Raw genomic sequence first — 18,815 nt, forward strand, 5'->3', positions numbered from 1 at the left:
GCCCTTTTTAAAGTTTAGTTTACTGTGCCTCTGTCTAATAGTGACACGGAAGTAATCCCCGGGACAAACCTACGATCCCCCATCCACTCATCAAGATTCTTCTTGAAGAGAGTCAGTGAGGTGCTCTGCCTAACATGAATTAGAATTCTATTCCAGAGTGAAGGGAGCCTCTGGGTTATGAATCTGTCCCTCCAACATGTTCTATTTATTTCTGTGCTGAGGTTCAAGTCCCTCGAGCGCATGGCTCTAAGGGATTTAGATTTACTGAGGTGGAGCATGTCCATTAATTCTAGGTTGAACATAGCTTTATATGTCAGGCACAGATCGCCTCGAAGTAGGCGGTATGCAACTGAGTAGAGCTGGAGTTTTTTTTAACCGAGCAGCATATGGCATCTGTTTGAGTCCCTTGATCCTCCTGGTGAGGTACTTTTGGGGTCTTTCTAATTGCTGCAGGTGTCAGGTAAGGTACATCCCAAAGGGGACATTGTATTCTATGATGGGCCTGATGAGGGATGAATAAAGGAGCACGATTACCTCTCTTGATCTAGATGTGAATCCTTTCATGATGAGGTGGGCTATGTAGAAGGTCTTTCTAACCACTTTGGCAATGTGGTTGTCAAAGGAGAGATTGCTATCAACTTGGGTCCCCAGATCCCTAATTACTTTTTCTGTACTTAATGGGTTACCACCTATGTGGTAATTTGTGGGTACATTGTTTTTGCCAAAGGGTATTACTATACACGTTTTTGGCATTTAGCTTTAGATCATGGCTCTGGCACCAGTTATCCGTCTCTGCGAGACCTTTTTGAAGGATGTTTGTGTCAGCTGGAGAGTTGATTATGGCGGCCAGTTTGCAGTCATCTGCGAACTTGGTGAGCCATAGTCCTCCCACGTTGGCCTGTACCTCAGAAAAGTAAATACTGAACAAGAGAGGTCCCAGGACAGAACCTTGTGGGACGCCACTTGTGACCGGTTTCGAGTCTGACATGGCCCCAGCAACTCTGACTCTGTGGGTTCTGTCTTTGAGCCAGTTTGTGACCCATCTTGTGACATAGGGGTTTATATTTAGGCTGGATAGCTTATCTATGATGCCCGAGTTGGGTATTGTGTCAAATGCCTTTGCGAGGTCCAGATAGGCTGTGTGGACTACCTTCCCCTCATCTATGGCCTTGGTGACTGTTTCGAAGAAGTCGACCAGGATCAAAAGGCAGGATCTGCCCTTGACGAAGCCAAATTGGATAGGATCTAGTGTCTGTAGGTCCCCAATGGCTTTGTTTATGAGTTCCATGATGATCCTCTCCATAGCCTTGCAGACTAGGCTAGTCAGGCTTATGGGGCGATAGTTCCCAGGGTCCACAGAGGCGCCACCTTTGTGGAGTGGGACCACTGTTGCTGTATGCCATTCTTTGGACACATATCCTGTAGTGAGGCTGAGATTGTACAGCAGTTTTACTTGAGGGATTAGTTCTTCTTGGAGTTCATGTAGGACGCAACCCGGGACGCCATCTGGTCCCATGGAAGCAGTGTTTTTTGCTTTGGAGAGGGCGGCCTTCACCTGAGCATCAGAGATGTTTGGGAGGCTGCACTCTGCCGGGATAGATACTTGCTCTTTTGGGGGGAGGGGGAGTTTGCACTGAACCTGTCTGCCAGGATACTGGCGATGTCTGTGGGTTCAGTGTATTTTTTGTCGTTTAGAATCAACTCAGAACAAGTCTGGGAGTTGCATCCTAGGTTTCTAACATAACTGAAAAAAGCCTTATGATTGTCTTTAGTGTCCTGTGCAATTTTTCTCTCAAAGCTGGCCTTGGAGGATTTTATGAGGGATCGTAATTTTTTGCTAGTACTGATCAGAGATGCCTTCCCTTTTAGGGATTTTGCTCTATCATGTAGTAGCTTCCTCCTTTTGTTGTACAGTTTATTTATGGCTGGGGTCCACCAGACTGGATGCCTGCCTTTGGATGATTGGGTCTTGATTTTGTTTGGGATAGCATGATCCATGCATTCCTGGAGATGTCCGTAGAATGCGTTTATATAGGATTCTGCAGTTTGGGCCATAGTTTCCACTGGCTCTGGGGCCTTGAAGGATTCCACTTCAGTTTTGAGAAGTGTGAAGTTCGCTTTTGACAAGTTTTTCACTGTGGTTTTCTGGGCTGGGGGTGGGGTTGGGATGTGGATATCCAGTGAAATTAATTTATGGTCTGATCTTACCAATGAGGCATATACTTCTGGTATGGAGCATAGAGTCCCCATGTTGGTAATGATCAGGTCTAGTATGTTTTCCCCTCTTGTGGGAGTGGTGACTAGTTGTTCCATAGCATTTGAGTTTATAAATTCCAGGAACCTTTGGGCTAAGGTGCTGGGGCTTGAGTAATGCTCCCAGTCTATGTTTGGGTAGTTTAAGTCACCCAATATAATGGTGTTCGGAGAGATCTTCATGTTCTCCAATGTTTTCAGGAAAGCCGAGTGGGATTCCTGACTTTGAGAGGGTGGTCTGTAGGATGCTATAAACTGAAAAGCAGTCTTGCCCACTGTCAGTTGCACATGGATGGTCTCCGATACTTTGTGCAATGCCACTAACCTGGAGGTGTGGATATCCTTGATAAATATGGAAACTCCCCCTCCTTTTGTGGTTCGGTCCGGGTTTTGGGGCCGAAAAGCATGATATGAGGTATAACCTGGTAGTTCTGGGGTGCTCTCTGGAGCCTTGAACCAGGTTTCTGTCACTGCACAGATATCAATGTTCTCCATACTGAGGAGAGCTTCGAGTGCATGCATCTTGAGGTTAAGACTTCTGGCGTTTAGCAGCATTACCCTTGGTTTCTTGTTCCCTTGGTTTCTTGTTCCTTGTGCTGTCTATGGAGGTGGGTTTGACTTTTGAGCCTTGCCTAAAAAGGCACTATGGGGGTGGCAAGAGCCTTTGCCAATATCCGAAAGCCCAGGGGTGACAGGTGCAAGCCGTCCCTAGCGAAGCAACGTGGCTTGTCGAGCATGTCATCCCAGGCTGACAGACACTGGATCTAGCTGATTGGTGCCTTTTCAGTGTAGTAAACTATATACTATCACTGGGAAGAAGGCCAATAGCCTGACAGAACTATAGTGCTAACACACAATTAACAATTTACATATGCCTCTACTGCAGTCTACATGAAAGGAATAATATATGCTTTAAAACTAACAAAACTATTCATTTGAGCAAATGTAAAATAAAAAGAATATGTACAGCTGTGGTTTTCTGCTTATTACTATTCACTTTTACTTTCCATGACTGACAAAACACAAGTATTTGCTTTTGCCCTTTTTTTTGGGTAGGGGGGCACGTTACTGTTTTCTACATGAATACAGAGAACTGGTGATTTCTGACTATGGCTTGGGTGACCAAAGTTTGAGTAGCTGCTCAGGTGTTTGATGACCGAGGCATGGAGGGAGGATGTGCATGGCCATAATGGGGGGAAAGATGGTGTGCATACTCAGGAAACATTAGTGCATTTGATCTCCCTAGTGGAGACCAGGAAGAAAAAAGTGCATAATGTGAGTGGGACAGTCTTGCTGATATCTGCTGCTTGCAAAAGTGAGGGGTGGGACAGCCTTGATATCCACTGCACTTCCCACCAAGAGGGTGTTATTGTGTGGGCACAAAGCAGATGTGAATTTAAAAGGGAAAACATTCCCTGACAAGAGTATGACACAGGTGCTTTAACACTGTAGATAGTTTGGGGAGTTAAAAGGTTTGGCAGATACGGTGAATAAGAAGACGCCCTGGAAGCAGCTGAATCAGCTGGGGGAGCCAAAAATAAGATAAAAAGATAATTTGAGTTACCATGTTGTGTGACAAGAAGTCAATCCATAAGAAGATGAAAGAAAAGCAACAATAATGGATTTATGGATTTCTTACATGAAATAAAAATTTGCACCAGCTTAGTGAAATAGATTTCCATTGACAGAAAGTCACAGTTCCAATGAGAAAAAAGTAAACATCATGGTGTCAAAGGATTACAAATGTCCACTACATCATTACAGAAGTATGGAATGGAAAAATCAGCAGCTGGTAACAACAGGTACAACAGCACTCCATTTGAACCAGCCTCAAGATTACAACACTGGAGACCTGGCCCCATGGTGCAGAGAGATAAAGCCTTGACTGTACCTCAGAAGGACTAGGTGGGAAAGGATATGCCCACCTGTCCATCCTAGTGAGACTAAAGCAGCTTTCATCACTGCATGGGTACAATCTGTAGGACTGTAGATGTACCACTGGCAGCGTTAGCAGCTCATTGCATGCACTGGATGCAGTCTGCCACTTGGTCAGGAGGTTGTGCACAGAAGCACACATGCACCTGGCAAGGTAGAATTTCCTAACTAACCCACTCCTCAACACCTGATATTTGCCTCCACTGAGGAATGAATGGGCCAGAGGACTACTGACCTGAGTGCAGGAGGCTGAGTTCCTGGGCCAGTCCTGCAGACACTCACACAAACATTGCAACAATGAGGTGAATATAAGAACCACCACTAAACAAAAACACTGCGGTGTTATATATTTTTCCAACCATTTTCCTCCCGAAGAGGAAGCAATAATCTTTATAGTAAAATAAAGTATACTTTTGCATACCAAGAAAAACAAAATTAAATAAAAAATAACCTGGTACAACATCAATACGTCATGCTTGAGCATGTGCAATATTTTGTCTAAACTCAAATACGACTTGTATAAATATATTTGGTAAAATATTGGTCAAGATCCATTGACCCTCCTTTTCATGCGAGATAAAATACTGAGGAGCAGAATCTGAGTGTCAGTGGCTCATCTGGTGGCATGCACTGTTTTGATGATGGAATATCAGAATACTGTGGGTTTTATTCCCTCAACAGCTGTTTGGATTCATTCTCTAATACTGGCACTGCAGTGCAATATAAAGTTAGGGGTAGGGTGGGGGAGGCTTAGAGATGCTTCCCTTCAGATGAGACTTTAAAACAAGGTCTCGTCTGCATGATTTGGTGATAGCTCACATGAGAGTAGAAGAACCCACAACACTTATAAAAAGAGTAGGGAAGCTTTCCCAGTGTCCTAGCCAAATTTCCTCTTGTCTGTATGAATACCAACTTATATCTGCCCTGAAAATAGGCTACAGGCCTAGTTGGACTAATCCAGTTTACAAAGCACATAACCATACATACACAGATAAAAAAAGTAATAAAGTCACGTTAATGCTAGTCAACACTGTGAGGCTTCTATTCTTGAATTATCACCACCTCTGGCATCCCCAACTTCATCTGAATAGTGGATGAACTTGCTATAATGAATGTATGCAGACTGGAAATATAACGTGCAATTCAATTTGAGCAAGACAAAGCACATGATGCTGTAAGTGAGATTATGTTCCCATTGCCCCTTGTCTTTTTCTGCTGAACATTATATTCTCTTCTGTCCTGCAATAATATTAATCTGTACAGTGCCATAACTAGTGAAATTTAAAAAAAAAATAAAACAGTGCTGTTTTGTGTGATGTAGAACACTATTCTAATATTGGTTGTCTTTCATTTCAGGAATAAGAACAGTTTAAAGAAACCACTTCATCATTTCAGTCTTGGGACAATAGACCACAGAACTAAGGTAGCACTTTTCATGGAGGAACAGTTATTTCGTGAATGATCTCATTCCTGGGACAAATTAACGGGAAGCACTAATTAATAAGGACTGAGGTTTGCAGGAAGAGGTTTTCATATGAACTGACCCCCCTTCTGCTGTGAAGTTTTCCCAAAAGGTCTCATCAGCCAGTTTTGTTAAAAGCCTGTTCAAGTTAAGTCGGAGTTGCAGCACACTGGGGACTATACAGAGTTGTAGCTGGTGCTGCCTGTAAAAAATATTCCACACATCTCACACTTATCAACACTCTATCGTACTAATTTTGAGGACCTTTTGCCAATGTTACTGAAGATGATTCAAGAGGTTGCCAAAACTGGGACCGTTACCAACCACCCAAATGTTTATTGCCAGTGAATGAAACAATATTAATTATGAACTGTAATGAGTGATATTGAAGGGTCATCTGTCTGCGCACTGCTGCTTTATAAATTTGTGGATCATATATGCTTTGATCATTGCAGATAAATTATTCCAATCCAGTCTAGTACAATAAATCCTAAATTGACTAGGAACCATACATTAATGTAAAAATCAAATGCGATAAATACTTTATTGCAAATTTCAAAATTGGGTAAGTATTCACTTCGTGTTCACCAGAGCTCAGTCACTTTATGATGCGTCTGCTGTAAAAGAAAAGGGGAAGACTCATTTGTTATATTGTCTCCGTAACAACAGTTGTAACTGTGTGGTACAACAGTCTGTCATAATTATCTATTGTGTTCTTCCCATAGTCCTGCATTTAACTGTAGTCACAACACATTAAGCCATAAGTCACTGACTGCATCGTTCCTGTAGTCATGTGTATAACTGTAGGTACAGCACAGGGAGATGTACCTCATTGGTTGTCCCGCTAACTTCTCCCTATAAGTAAGACCTGATTCTGTGAGTCCTGACACTTCAAAAACTAAACTGTAATTCAAAGAAAAAAGATCAGATTCCAAAAGATGTTATTAAGCTTTTTAAGCATTTTTACAAGGGACTGTGCCTCTCCTACCCTGACTACTTATATATACTAATTCTGAGATCTTTGTACTGTGCAGTGAAAAGAATATTCTGAGTACTATAACCCTGGATTTGGTAAATATCAGTACACACATATCTCTGTCTGTACTCTGTACTCTTGAGTAAATGTATGTCCTGGCACAGAGACATAACTCTTTGCCTGTACTGACCCTGTTAACCACACATGCTACTGCTGGCAAATAAAGTCATAGCACACTGACTGTGGTGTCCTTATAGCAATGCAGGTAAGACCAGAGTGGGTCATAACTCACTGCTTGTATTTTCCCTGCAACCCTGCATATAACTTTAAACATAGTACAGTGAGATACAGCTCATTGCTTGTGTTTTCCCTGTAGCCATGCATATAACTGTAGTCATAGCACAGTGCGATGTAAATCATTACAGGCACTACACAGTACACTGATATCATATTGCATTGCATGTATTACCAGTGTAGTAGTAGTACATGTAATTATGTAGCACACTGAGACATAACTTCCTGTTGTACTATCCCCGTAACCATGCACTATAACATGCAACATCACATGTAGCACCCATGTAGTCATACATGTAGCTCCAAGGAGACCACACTAAGACATAACTCACTGCCTGCACTTTCACTGCTGTACCTAGATAATAGCTGTTATTTTTGCAGCTGTGTTGATGCTCATGCAGGTAGAAATTATGTCAACACTAAGGAACTCTAGCTAACAAAGTTCGCAGATGACTGCAAACTGGGAGCCATTATTGAATCCCCAAATGATGTGGATACTCTACAAAATGGCCTTACAGAAACAGATGCTTGGTGCCAGTGCCATGGGCTCAAGCTCAATGCCAAGAAATGTATAGTTATCCCCTTTGGGAAAAAACATGCACCTGTGAATTACCACATAGGTGGCAGTACACTAAACACCAAAAGTGTGATGAGACTTAGGGACACAGGTGGACAGTGGTCTCACCTTTGATAACCACATCACCACAACAGTCAGGAAATCCTTCTATGTGGCACACCTCATCACTAAGGGCTTTTCATCCAGAAAAAAGGAGGTCATTGTCCCACTGTACTCATCCCTCATTAGACCTATTATAGATTACAACGCCCCATTTGGTATGTACCTCAAGACATCTGCAACAACTGGAAAGGCCGCAGAAATACCTCACTAAAAGAATCATAGGCCTAAAGCAGATGCCCTATGCTGACCGCCTTAAAAAACTCCAGCTATACTCTGTCACATTTCATCTACTCAGAGGCGATCTCTGCTTATCATACAAGGCCATGTCAAACCCAGAGCTGTTGGACATGCTACACTTAAAGAAATCCCAATCCCTCAGAGCCACATACTCCACGGATCTAAACCTTGTCATCACAATAAACAAAACAAGCTGGAGGGATAGGTTCCTGACCCAGAGACTCCCCAGACTCTGGAATAGACTGCCCATACATGTCAAGCAGAGCACCTCTTTGACCCTCTTCAAAAGGAACCTTGACGATTGGATGGAGAAAGGAAATTCACTCTGGGGATCACGTCAGTCACCCTGCTAGACAGGGCTCCAGGGAAGTAAATAGTGTGGGAAGAAATAGCCAGGGAATTGTTATGGCTAGGCTTGTGTAGGCCCTAGGGCCAGTAGCCTAGTACCAACCTATGAACCTATGTCTAATTCCTGTAGCTACCATAATTACTGTTTGAAATGAGATGACAAGTGATTTAACTGATGGCTACTACCCATATTCTTTCCACAGCTGCAGGGTGTGGACAAGGTAGAAATAGTATGGTTACAGGAATCAAAGTGGTGTAGCATGTGTTTTAATTCACAATGTCCTACAAGCCAGGAGGCCATAATTAAAAAGTGTTATACAGACAACTTTGATTAACACAGTCTGTATTTCATTATGGAATGTAGATTAAGTGAAATTTACATCCAGTAGGCAAGGAATGGAAATATGTCAATGGATGTAACATGCTCTGGTTGCAAAATTATGGGGTTACATGTCACTAGTGGCTGTATTTGCTGTAAAGATGTTCACAGTCATATAACAACAAGTTCAGGTCATTAGTTACTTTAAGCATTTTTGTGTTCTAATGCTACAGACAATAAGACGCCAGTTACAGTGACTGCCTTAATAATATTCACAGAGGAAAACAGTTTTTTTGCTGTCCAGATGGGCAACATATTTTATATTTTTAGCTATCATAAATGTATCTGGACTTCTTTTAAACGTAGCTGCAGCCATCCTCTTCCTCACCTCAAAGAGTAAGTTATAATTGCTAGGGCTTCTGACCCTTCTCAGAGGCAATAGATATACACACAGCATTGTTTATCTTTCTGTAAGAGTTGAATCATTCATACATTCCACTATCTGAGCCCTTCTCTTCTTCCTCCTGTGATTCCGCCTTACAGACAGGCATACTCTTACTTTGCACAGCAACGCTGAAGCTGAAATCGTCACCTCCAGCATCTTTCAGGGTAGTAATTTTATTGTGCATCTCATATTCTTTGCTAAATGCATATGTACACTGTGTGGATTTCAAAGCTGAGTTTGCTGTTAACCATTCCCCCAGGTGCATAGAAATTTATCTTGTGATATTTTTCCTGTACCTATGAAGTAAATAAATAAAAGATGTGCACTTTGCTTCTTCTGTAGCTAAGTACTAAGACCTTTTTGAAATTTAAATCAATTTTTGAGAACCTGCTACCAGTAGATGTTATTAATATCATGAAGCACCTTTGCATCCTTCCAGATCACAATTCACCACTGCAGTGTTGACAGTATACATGCATTTTGCACAAGAAACCTAATCAGTTAATAGTACAATAAAATAGAACACAGATGAGTGAAAACCCAGTACTAATTATTGTGGCACCCCTATATCTCTAGATCATACAATTTAACTTCTCAGTATTATAGTAGAATACTATACTATCAACCCAAGGGGACATTGTAAGCCTACCCAAGTTCCCCAAAATAATTTTTGATATGTAAAAGTTCCCAGATGTTTTGTGGAGGGGGTATATTCTTAGGCAGACAAACAATTACAAACCTCCTCTCTCTAGTACAAACATGGGTGGCAGACCAGGGGTATATTTGCAGTTTCCCATTCATTGGTCCAGGTTCTGCAGGGAAGAACTCTGATTCACATGGATGGAAAGCCTTTTCCAGCGAAAAGGGAACCTCTGAGACACATACCTGTCCCTCCAGCACGTCTTAGTCATGTTGCTGGTAAGGTTTAGGTCCCTAGATGAGGTATTTCCAACGCTAGTTTTCTGAATGTGTAAAAGGTCCATTAGTGCTGGATCTGAGGAAACTTTACAGGCTAGGAGTACATCGCCTCTCAGCAGCCTATAGGAAACTGAATATAGGGACAATGATGTAAGGTGGTCTGCATTGGACTCATATTCTACCCATTGTACTCTTTTTGTGAGAAATCTGTGTCAATGCTCCAATTGCTGCATATGCCTTGTGGAGTACACACTAAAGGGAGCATTGTAGTCAATGATAGGTCTTATGAGGCAGAATACAACAGGATGGTGACTTGTTTGGACATATATGCTATAACTTTCCTTATACGTTTTGCAACAAAGAATTTTCCTCACCACAGTCTCCTGCAGTCTGTCATTCCAGCAACATTTCAACAACCCAATTTATTTACGGTTTACTTCCATGACTTAGCTTTTAAGTTTTATCGTCAGGATACTTTGATCTACTGTATGCTAAAATTTAGACCTTAAACCGAGATCCACTTTAGCAATGTCCTGCTTCAGTAAAAATTCATAGCCTACCCCAAGGCTGTACAGTGTCACAATTGATTAAGTAAAATTTGAGTGTATGGGGCCTGTCCTCTCCCACCTTGCCCCCACCCCCATTACCCAGGGCTTTAGTTCTATCTATTTTTGTTTGCAGCGTTCACTGAAACAGCACTGACTGCATATTCTTTATTGACTGCAGGATTTTGGCCCCTAACCCTGCTCATCAATTTCCTGTTATACAGATTCTGAACAAGTTTACTACTTTGTCAGATCTCAAAGTCAATGCAAACAAAACCACTTAAACTGGTGCATGTCATGACTTCATCTACTCAAGTAAATGAATTAAACTCGTATTTCAGCTCTAAGATATATTATTAGTATCTTTTGTTCCCATGTGTAAATGGCGTAATTTAACTTTCAGCCTATATGGGGCAAATTGTTATTGATGGTGCACATCTGGGGAAATTTAAATTTATCATTTTATGGTAGACCATGTACCCTTACCAGAATTCTACCTTTTCTTTCAGTGTGGCTTGGCACATAGCCAAGGAGAGGTGAAAGTAATTGCCAACAGAATTCTAAAAACTGATGTTACCTTTTTAGGGAACAATAAAAGGTTTACAACTCATAAACCCGTTATATTTTTTACATTGGAAAAGGGGTGATGTATAAATACTCAGGCTGAAATGATGCCTCCTGATCATATATTTCATTATTTTTTTCTGTCTAATCCTCCACCCCACCCATGTGGTAGAAATTAGACTAATTTTAGAAAGCACCACACAATTCTCACTTCTCATTTCTTTGGTTCAATAAAAAAATGCTTGATCAAGTAAAGAAATGCCCCAGAAGTAATAGACACAGGCCAGTCTTTAGTCAGATCTTCTTCCTTTCTAATGTAATGAGCCAGATGCACTCCTGTGCTTGGAAATGACAGGAAGTACTGTGTAGTCAGTTGCCTTACTCAGCAGCACTGTATGAATACAGCTAGTATAAATGAATCACAGTCATTAGGTATATGATCAGCACTGGAGTCATTACGATATTGTGCGAAGGAGGGGATCTGATGCTGTGCAAGCTCCCACTGGCAGAACAACACCAGCATCACAGTGTGGGTGCAGGACAGGGTTGTGTGTAGCCGTAGGTTTGCTAGTATATGCTAAGCAACATTCTGACATGGGGAGAGAAACATCTGTGCTTGTCAGCATAACACCAATGTAGTGCATGGATTGTTGTGATTATGCTCCAAAGTTGGAAGAAAGGCAAACCTGTAAAGACCTTCTGTAGTGCAAGACCCAACCGTTACTGCAGTTGCAGGTATGTGTAAAAATTGTTATACACCCCCTAAGTACTGTTATGGTCAGGTCTCGCACAACAGTCATTTTTTTCACTCTCAAATGTCCCTAAATACATTACCTCATATTTTTGTTCTGGTCTATTTAATTAAATTAGACCAGCACTTAAAATGCCCCGACTTTTTCTTCCAATTATATTGACTTGCTGTCTATGTGACAGCACTCGCTAAGTGCTTTACTGTCTTTCAAAGCTGGTGAAACATTTTGCGCTTTTTTCTTTTTTAACTGGTGGTACATGGAGTACATAAAACTCCATGCACTACAGTTATAATTGGGTCTCAGTGATCATAACCAATTACTTTATGTTCTCAAAATGGAAGCCAAGATCCATCTCTTTAGCTTCGCTCGAGGTGAATTTCTTGGCATCCATGTCTCGAACACAAATCATTACTATTGGAGACCCGATCATAACCCACTATATGTAGACCACCATAATTTTCCAAACAGGTTTCTTCACTGGGAGAAGCAGGAACTGCACTGTCGCTCTCATGTTGAACTGTGCATGGTCTAAGTGTGGGCTGGTTGGCATAGTGGGTGGATAATGCACAGTAGGGCATGACTGAGCAGGGGAGGGTTTGTGAATCTGAAAGGGCTTTGTATGCCATTCTATGCATTACAATCCCTGCACTGTAGCATAAAACTTTTATAAATATGACTGGTAGCTTTCATTATGGTCCTTAACTTAAAATAATTTTTAACACATCGTTTAAGGCACTTTTAGTGAACAGAATTTAATGTTCTAAATCCTTCTAGTAACTGGTATCAGCACAACTACAGATTAAGTATAGAGGCTGTAACAATCCATTATTAATAGAAATTGCAGTGCATGTGGTACAGTGACTATGCTCTAGAACTGGAAAAAAAGATAAATGCATAACGTGCTTCTGTAGTGCAAAACCCGACCATAACAGCACTTTCAGAGATGTATGACAACTATAACATCACTCTCAACTCTCTCTGAATCTCTTGCCTCATATTCTGTCTGGAGAACTTTACAGACATCAGTCTTTAAGCAATTGAATTAGATTATTTAAAAATTGTCCCTGACTTTTTCATCCAATTAAGTTTACATGCTACCTGTGAAACAATACTTGCTAGGTGATTTACTGAGGTTTAAAATGTCAGCATACAAAATTTACATTTACTGGTAGGAGGAGTATGAGAGAGGACATGTGGGAGATATGAGCAATAAGCAGATAGGAGGGGTTGGGTTAGTTTTAAAAGATAGTGAGTATGAAGTGGGATTATCATAGAGGGAGAAAATTGTCAAGGGTAACTAGAGACAGTAGAAGTTTCAGTAAGGGCAAAGGGGGGTAGAAGACAGTAGGAGATTTATATCGAGGATTTGCTTTGTTGAGGTATATAGGGGGAGGTGTGCAAAGATCGAAGTGAGCAGTAATTCTGCATAACTGCTTGGAAGTGGGCTGCAAGTTGTACTCAGCTGTCAGGAAGGGTGCAGGGCAGGGTGAGGCTTATGAAGAGCATCTGTAACACTTCCATGAACTTGAACAGTGTTATAATTTCCCAAGTTATAGTCGAAGTCATGACTTGTCACATCCAGTAAGCGGAGGTACATTATTCTACTTTAAGTGCTTTGATGTTGTACATGTTACATATAGTAGAGTGCTGAGGGTGCAGTAGCATGGCTTTTGATTTTGATTTGAAGCTGAGTACCATTTGGTTCTAGAATGCTGTGGTCAATCGAAGCATGATTCAGCATAATGTTACACATCTGAAGGGAATATCTAAAGGACGCCTTCCAGATTCCCCAATTGAATCATGCTAACTCCATGTCCCATAGCAATGGGGTAACTACAGTAGAATAAGTAAGAAGAGTGTCTGTAAGCATACAGAAGTTTCAAGGCAAACTATGAAGACGTGCAATTAATTTGCAGTGTGCACTCAGAAATATTACATGCTCTTATCTGTCTCACCGTGTCTTACCCCATTTGCAGGAGATCCCTGCCTTATACTTCTGTAGTTTGTCACCTGTTTCTATATGCATGTAGCAGAAAACAGCTCTGTACTCATGTGGTTTGCAACTGTTAATGTGCCGTTTGAATTATGCTATGACTTTGACATGGCTCACACTTGAGCATTAGCCAGATATTTGATTTTAGTGGCCAGGAGGCTGTCTCCATGGCAGAATGCATTTTATACACTGCTCATCCAGCCATCCCTTCAGGAGCTGTACTTCCCTAACTGAACTGAATGTGCTTGTTTCCCTTGTTGTATACAACACAAACGTCTGTTGCTGTACCCCAGCCCATGTTATGTAGACGAGTAAGATCACTGTAGTTTCATGTGCAAATTCTTCTCAGCATTTACTCTTCTAGCTGATTTCATATACCTATATGTCTGTTTTTCCTTCTCCCAAACCTCATATTTCTGGCTCTTGAAAATCCATGTTACAGGACTTCTTTTTAGAATTCTTCTTTCGTGTCATATCACTAAATTACAAAATGCCAATTTTGCATGTCTTTTCATCTTTCTGTCACCTTCCTCTTTCACTTGGTCATAAACCTCTTCCAAAACACTGACTGTTGACTGTTTTGCATCACCTTTTTTGATCAGAGAAGTTAATTACTTTATCTCCTATTTTAGCGGTTATATATAGAACTACAACTCCCAGCATCCAAGCACAACGCATACTTTTGGTGGATGCTGTGCCTCAGACATACATGCCAGGAATCGGCACTTCATATGTAAAACCTTACCATACAGACTTCGGTTTATTCCACAGTGACAACTGTACAGATAAAGAAGGAATTTGAAGGGCTATAAAGCTTTGGTATTCCAAGCTTCCAGGTATAATTGATGAGAGATTCCTAGGAAATTACTTTCTTATTCTGGCGTATATATATATTTTTGTATCTTTGGTATAAATGTGTACATACAGTTTCCAGTTGTACTGGGACCTTATTGAATGCATTTCCTGTTCTCCTGTATTGAACTGTAAGAATGATGTACTAGTATTTTGATCATACCTGCCATGACACACAAAGGTTGAATGTTGCCTTACAATTCAGTACTTTACTAGTCTGCTGGGAAACCTAATTAACTCATTTGTACACCTAAAACACAGGTCACACTCCAGGGGTAGTGACTGCAGTAGTTACAACTATGTTATGATAGCATGTTGATAATAATTTTTCTTCACTATATTTTAACCCTATACAAAATGTTCCAAAGGTTAGGCATTCCAAACGTGTGTTTAAATAAGTATATCTCTTTATTGTATTACATCTGTAAAGAATTGACCTTATATTGTTTAATTTAAGCTCGTATGTCCATCTCACTGCCTTCAGCGCCTATATCATAACCAAAAGAGGATTTCAGAGCAGTTCACTTACCCAATTAACAAATAAATTGCCATGCTGAAACCATTGTAATATTTTATACTAAAGAAAACAGCATGATGATAGGTTTGTTTGTAGCAGTGGTGCTTTGCTGAAATGCAATTTCACCAAGATCCTAGCATCTCAAGCTCAGAGCTGTAACTACTGATCAGCACTGGCATTAATGAAAGATAAGGAAGTGCAATAGATACAAAGTTTCCATTTACCAGCCAGGTGTATGATATAGAAAGAATTGGCACAGTGTCTTTAAAGCAGTGGTTAAGGTTATCAATGTGTCTTCAAAGCAGTGGTTCAGGTCATCAACATTTACCTACCTCATTCTTATCTCATTTCAAATAACTGCTGATTTCTGGGGATAGTATTTGGATTCCATTTTCTACTTTTATATAATATATTTTTGTTAAACAAGCTGATTTTTTAAATTTGATGGACTCTTTCTGTTTACTTGTTTTCTTCAAAATTACAAAAGTTCTTGCCATTCGTTTGTTTACCATGTACAAGACCAGTAGAAGAATAGAAGTAATCAGCTAGTTTAGTATGGTCTGTTATTGCCACGTGATAAAAGTGGCCTGTAATGCCTGTGAGATCATTCAAACTGTGCAGGGGGACGACTTTAGAAATGAAACGATGTGCTGGACTTCACAATATTCTTTATTGTATATGCTAATGTACACCGTGCCATTATGATGAAAAGTACATTATTTTTTTCTCTCTTTTTTAGGGTCAGCAAAGTTCATTTTGGCTCTTTAATTGAAGTCTTCTGTGTTTTTCCTTTTTTTTTTCTTTAGCTGAAGTACTACATTAATCTCTTTGAATTTATATTCAATTCCCTCACCCTGATTGTTGATATTTTACAAGTCTGTAGTTTTCAAGCATTTTAGTAGTACCTTTGCTGGCATATCAGTTAGGCCATCATTTCAGTTTTTATATGTAATTGGTATAAAAATGTCATTTAGTTCAAATGAAGACCAACCTTTACCTAGTGAAAAAATAGTTTGAAACAAAATTCATTCGAAATGAAGGAACAAGTTAATTGTGAAAAGGTAGTCTTACTGGCAAGATACACAGGTCACATTATATTTTCTTATTCAGGGTTATAGCTTGAAAATAAGAATATACAGCACGTTAAAAATTGTTATAATAGAACACAGTTTGTGCTTTACTTGATTGCGCGTATTCATACAAATTATTTTTTGATTATTTTATGTAGTATAATAGAAAATACCTATGTCAAGTGTTCAACATTTGTTTTACTTGTGACTTCTCTGACATTTTAACATACTGGGTTTATTTTCTTATACTGCATACCTCTATAATTTGTATTTGTCTTGTATATCTACTTCAGTTTGTATTATGTAAAAACTTTCTTGACTTTCAAAGTTAAGCTGATGTTACGCAAAAAATTCTGTGATTATATGGAGCTTTTCTCCCTTGGCCTCCACTGAAAATGGGTCGTTGGACCCAGTGGACTTTCCCGGTCAACAAATGTCAATAAATAAATAATAATAATAAATAATAAAATTTTCTACATGCTGAAATTATGTACTTATCTGCTGATTTCATAGTTCCTCATTTTGATGTCATCATGTATGCTTAAGGCTGTCACATAGAACCTCAGTTAAAGAAGTAACATGCAATAAACTTAAAGCAAACAACAGAGTTCATTATTTGGAGAAACATTACTTACTTATTAAGTGGATAATTAACATTTCAATAATCATTATGGCATCAATTCAAATAAAAGTATGTATTTTGCTAAACATACCTGTTCTCCTGTTATATCTGAAATATTTTTACCTTTTTAGATTTATACCATTCTGAAATATATGCTGATGTACGAGATACCACATTTGTTTTATGACTATTTAGCATTATTGATGACTGTATGGTCGTTACTGATGGCTGTGGTGAATATGTATTTTAAGAAGAGGGAGGAGCATAGGGTGACATACAAGTGTGGAGGAAGATGCACACAGGTGGATTATATCCTATGCAGGAGGGCCAGTCTGAAGGAGATTGGAGACTGTAAAGTGATGACAGGGAAAATTGTAGTTAGGCAGCATAGAATGGTGGTCTGTAGGATGAGGTTGGTGATTAAGAAGAGGAGGACAAGTGTGACAGCAGTGCCAAGGATCAAATGGTGGAAGTTGAAAAAGGGTGATTGTGAGATGGAGTTCAGGGAAGAGTTAAAACAGGCACTGGGGAGCAGTGAAGAGTTACCGAATAGCTGGGTAATTACAGCAGAGATGGTAAGGGAGACAGCTAGAAAGGTGCTTGGTGTGACATCTAGACAGAGAAAGGAGGACAAAGAGACCTGGTAGTGGAATGAGGAAGTACAGGAGAGTATACAGAGGAAGAGACTGGTGAAGAAGAAGTTGGATTGTTAGAAAGATGAAGAAAGTAGACAGGAGTATAAAGAGATGAGGAGCATGGCAAAGACAGAGAGGTGGTGAAGGCTAAGGATAAGGCATATGGAGAGTTGTATGAAAGGGTGGACACTAAAGAGGGAGAAAAGGACCTGGACCGATTGGCTAGATGAAGGGACCGAGCTGGGAAAGATGTGCAGCAGGTAAAGGTGATAAAGGATAGTGAGGGAAATGTACTCACAAGCAAGGAGAGTGTGTTGAACACATGAAAAGAGTACTTTGAGGGGCTGATGAATGAAGAGAATGAGAGAGAGAGAAGGTTGGATGATGTGTGGATAGTGAATCAGATTAGCAAGGAGGAAGTAAGAACAGCTATGAAGAGGATGAAGAATGGAAAGGATGTTGGTCCAGATGACATACCAGCGGAAGCATGGAGGTGCTTAGGAGAAATGGCAGTGGAGTTTTTAACAGGATTGTTTAATGAAATCTTGGAAAGTCAGAGGATGCCTAAGGAGTGGAGAAAAAGTGTTTTGGTACCTATTTTTAAGAATAAGGGTGATGTGATGAGCTATAGTAACTTCAGAGGGATAAAACTGATCAGTCACAGCTTGAAGTTATGGGAAAGAGTAGTGAAAGCTAGGTTAAGAAGGGAGGTGATGGTTAGTGATCAGCAGTATGGTTTCATGCCAGGAAAGAGCACTACAGATGCGATGTTTGCTCTCAGAGTGTTGATGGAGAAATATAGAGAAGGTCAGAAGGAGTTGCATTGTGTCTTTGTGGACTTGGAGAAAGCATATGATAGGGTGCCTAGAGAGGAGCTGTGGTATTGTATGAGGAAGCCGGGAGTTGCAGAGAAGTATGTAAGAGTGGTACAGGATATGTACAAGGGTAGTGTTATAGTGGTGAGGTCTGCAGTGGGAGTGACAGATGTGTGGTGGGATTACATCAAGGATCAGCTCTGAGCCCTTTCTTATTTGCAATGGTGATGGACAGGTTGACAGACAAGATCAGACAGGAGGCCCCATGGACTATGATGTTTGCAGATGACATTATGATCTGTAGTGAGAGTAGGGACCAGGTTGAGGAGACCCTGGAGAGGTGGAGATATGCTCTATAGAGGAGAGGAATGTAGGTCAGCAGGACTAAGACAGAATATATGTGTGTGAATGAGAGGGAGGATAGAGGAATAGTGAGGATGCAGGGAGTAGCTTTACTGAAGGTGGATGAGTTTAAGTACTTGGGATCAACAGTTCAGAGCAATGGTGAGTGTGGAAGAGCGGTGAAGAAGAGAATACAGGCAGGATTGTGTGGATGGAGAAGAGTGTCAGGAGTGATTTGTGAC

Source organism: Protopterus annectens, chromosome 16.part0 (assembly GCF_019279795.1).
Source record: "Protopterus annectens isolate FY-2018-M chromosome 16.part0, PAN1.0, whole genome shotgun sequence".
Lineage (NCBI taxonomy): Eukaryota > Metazoa > Chordata > Ceratodontiformes > Protopteridae > Protopterus > Protopterus annectens.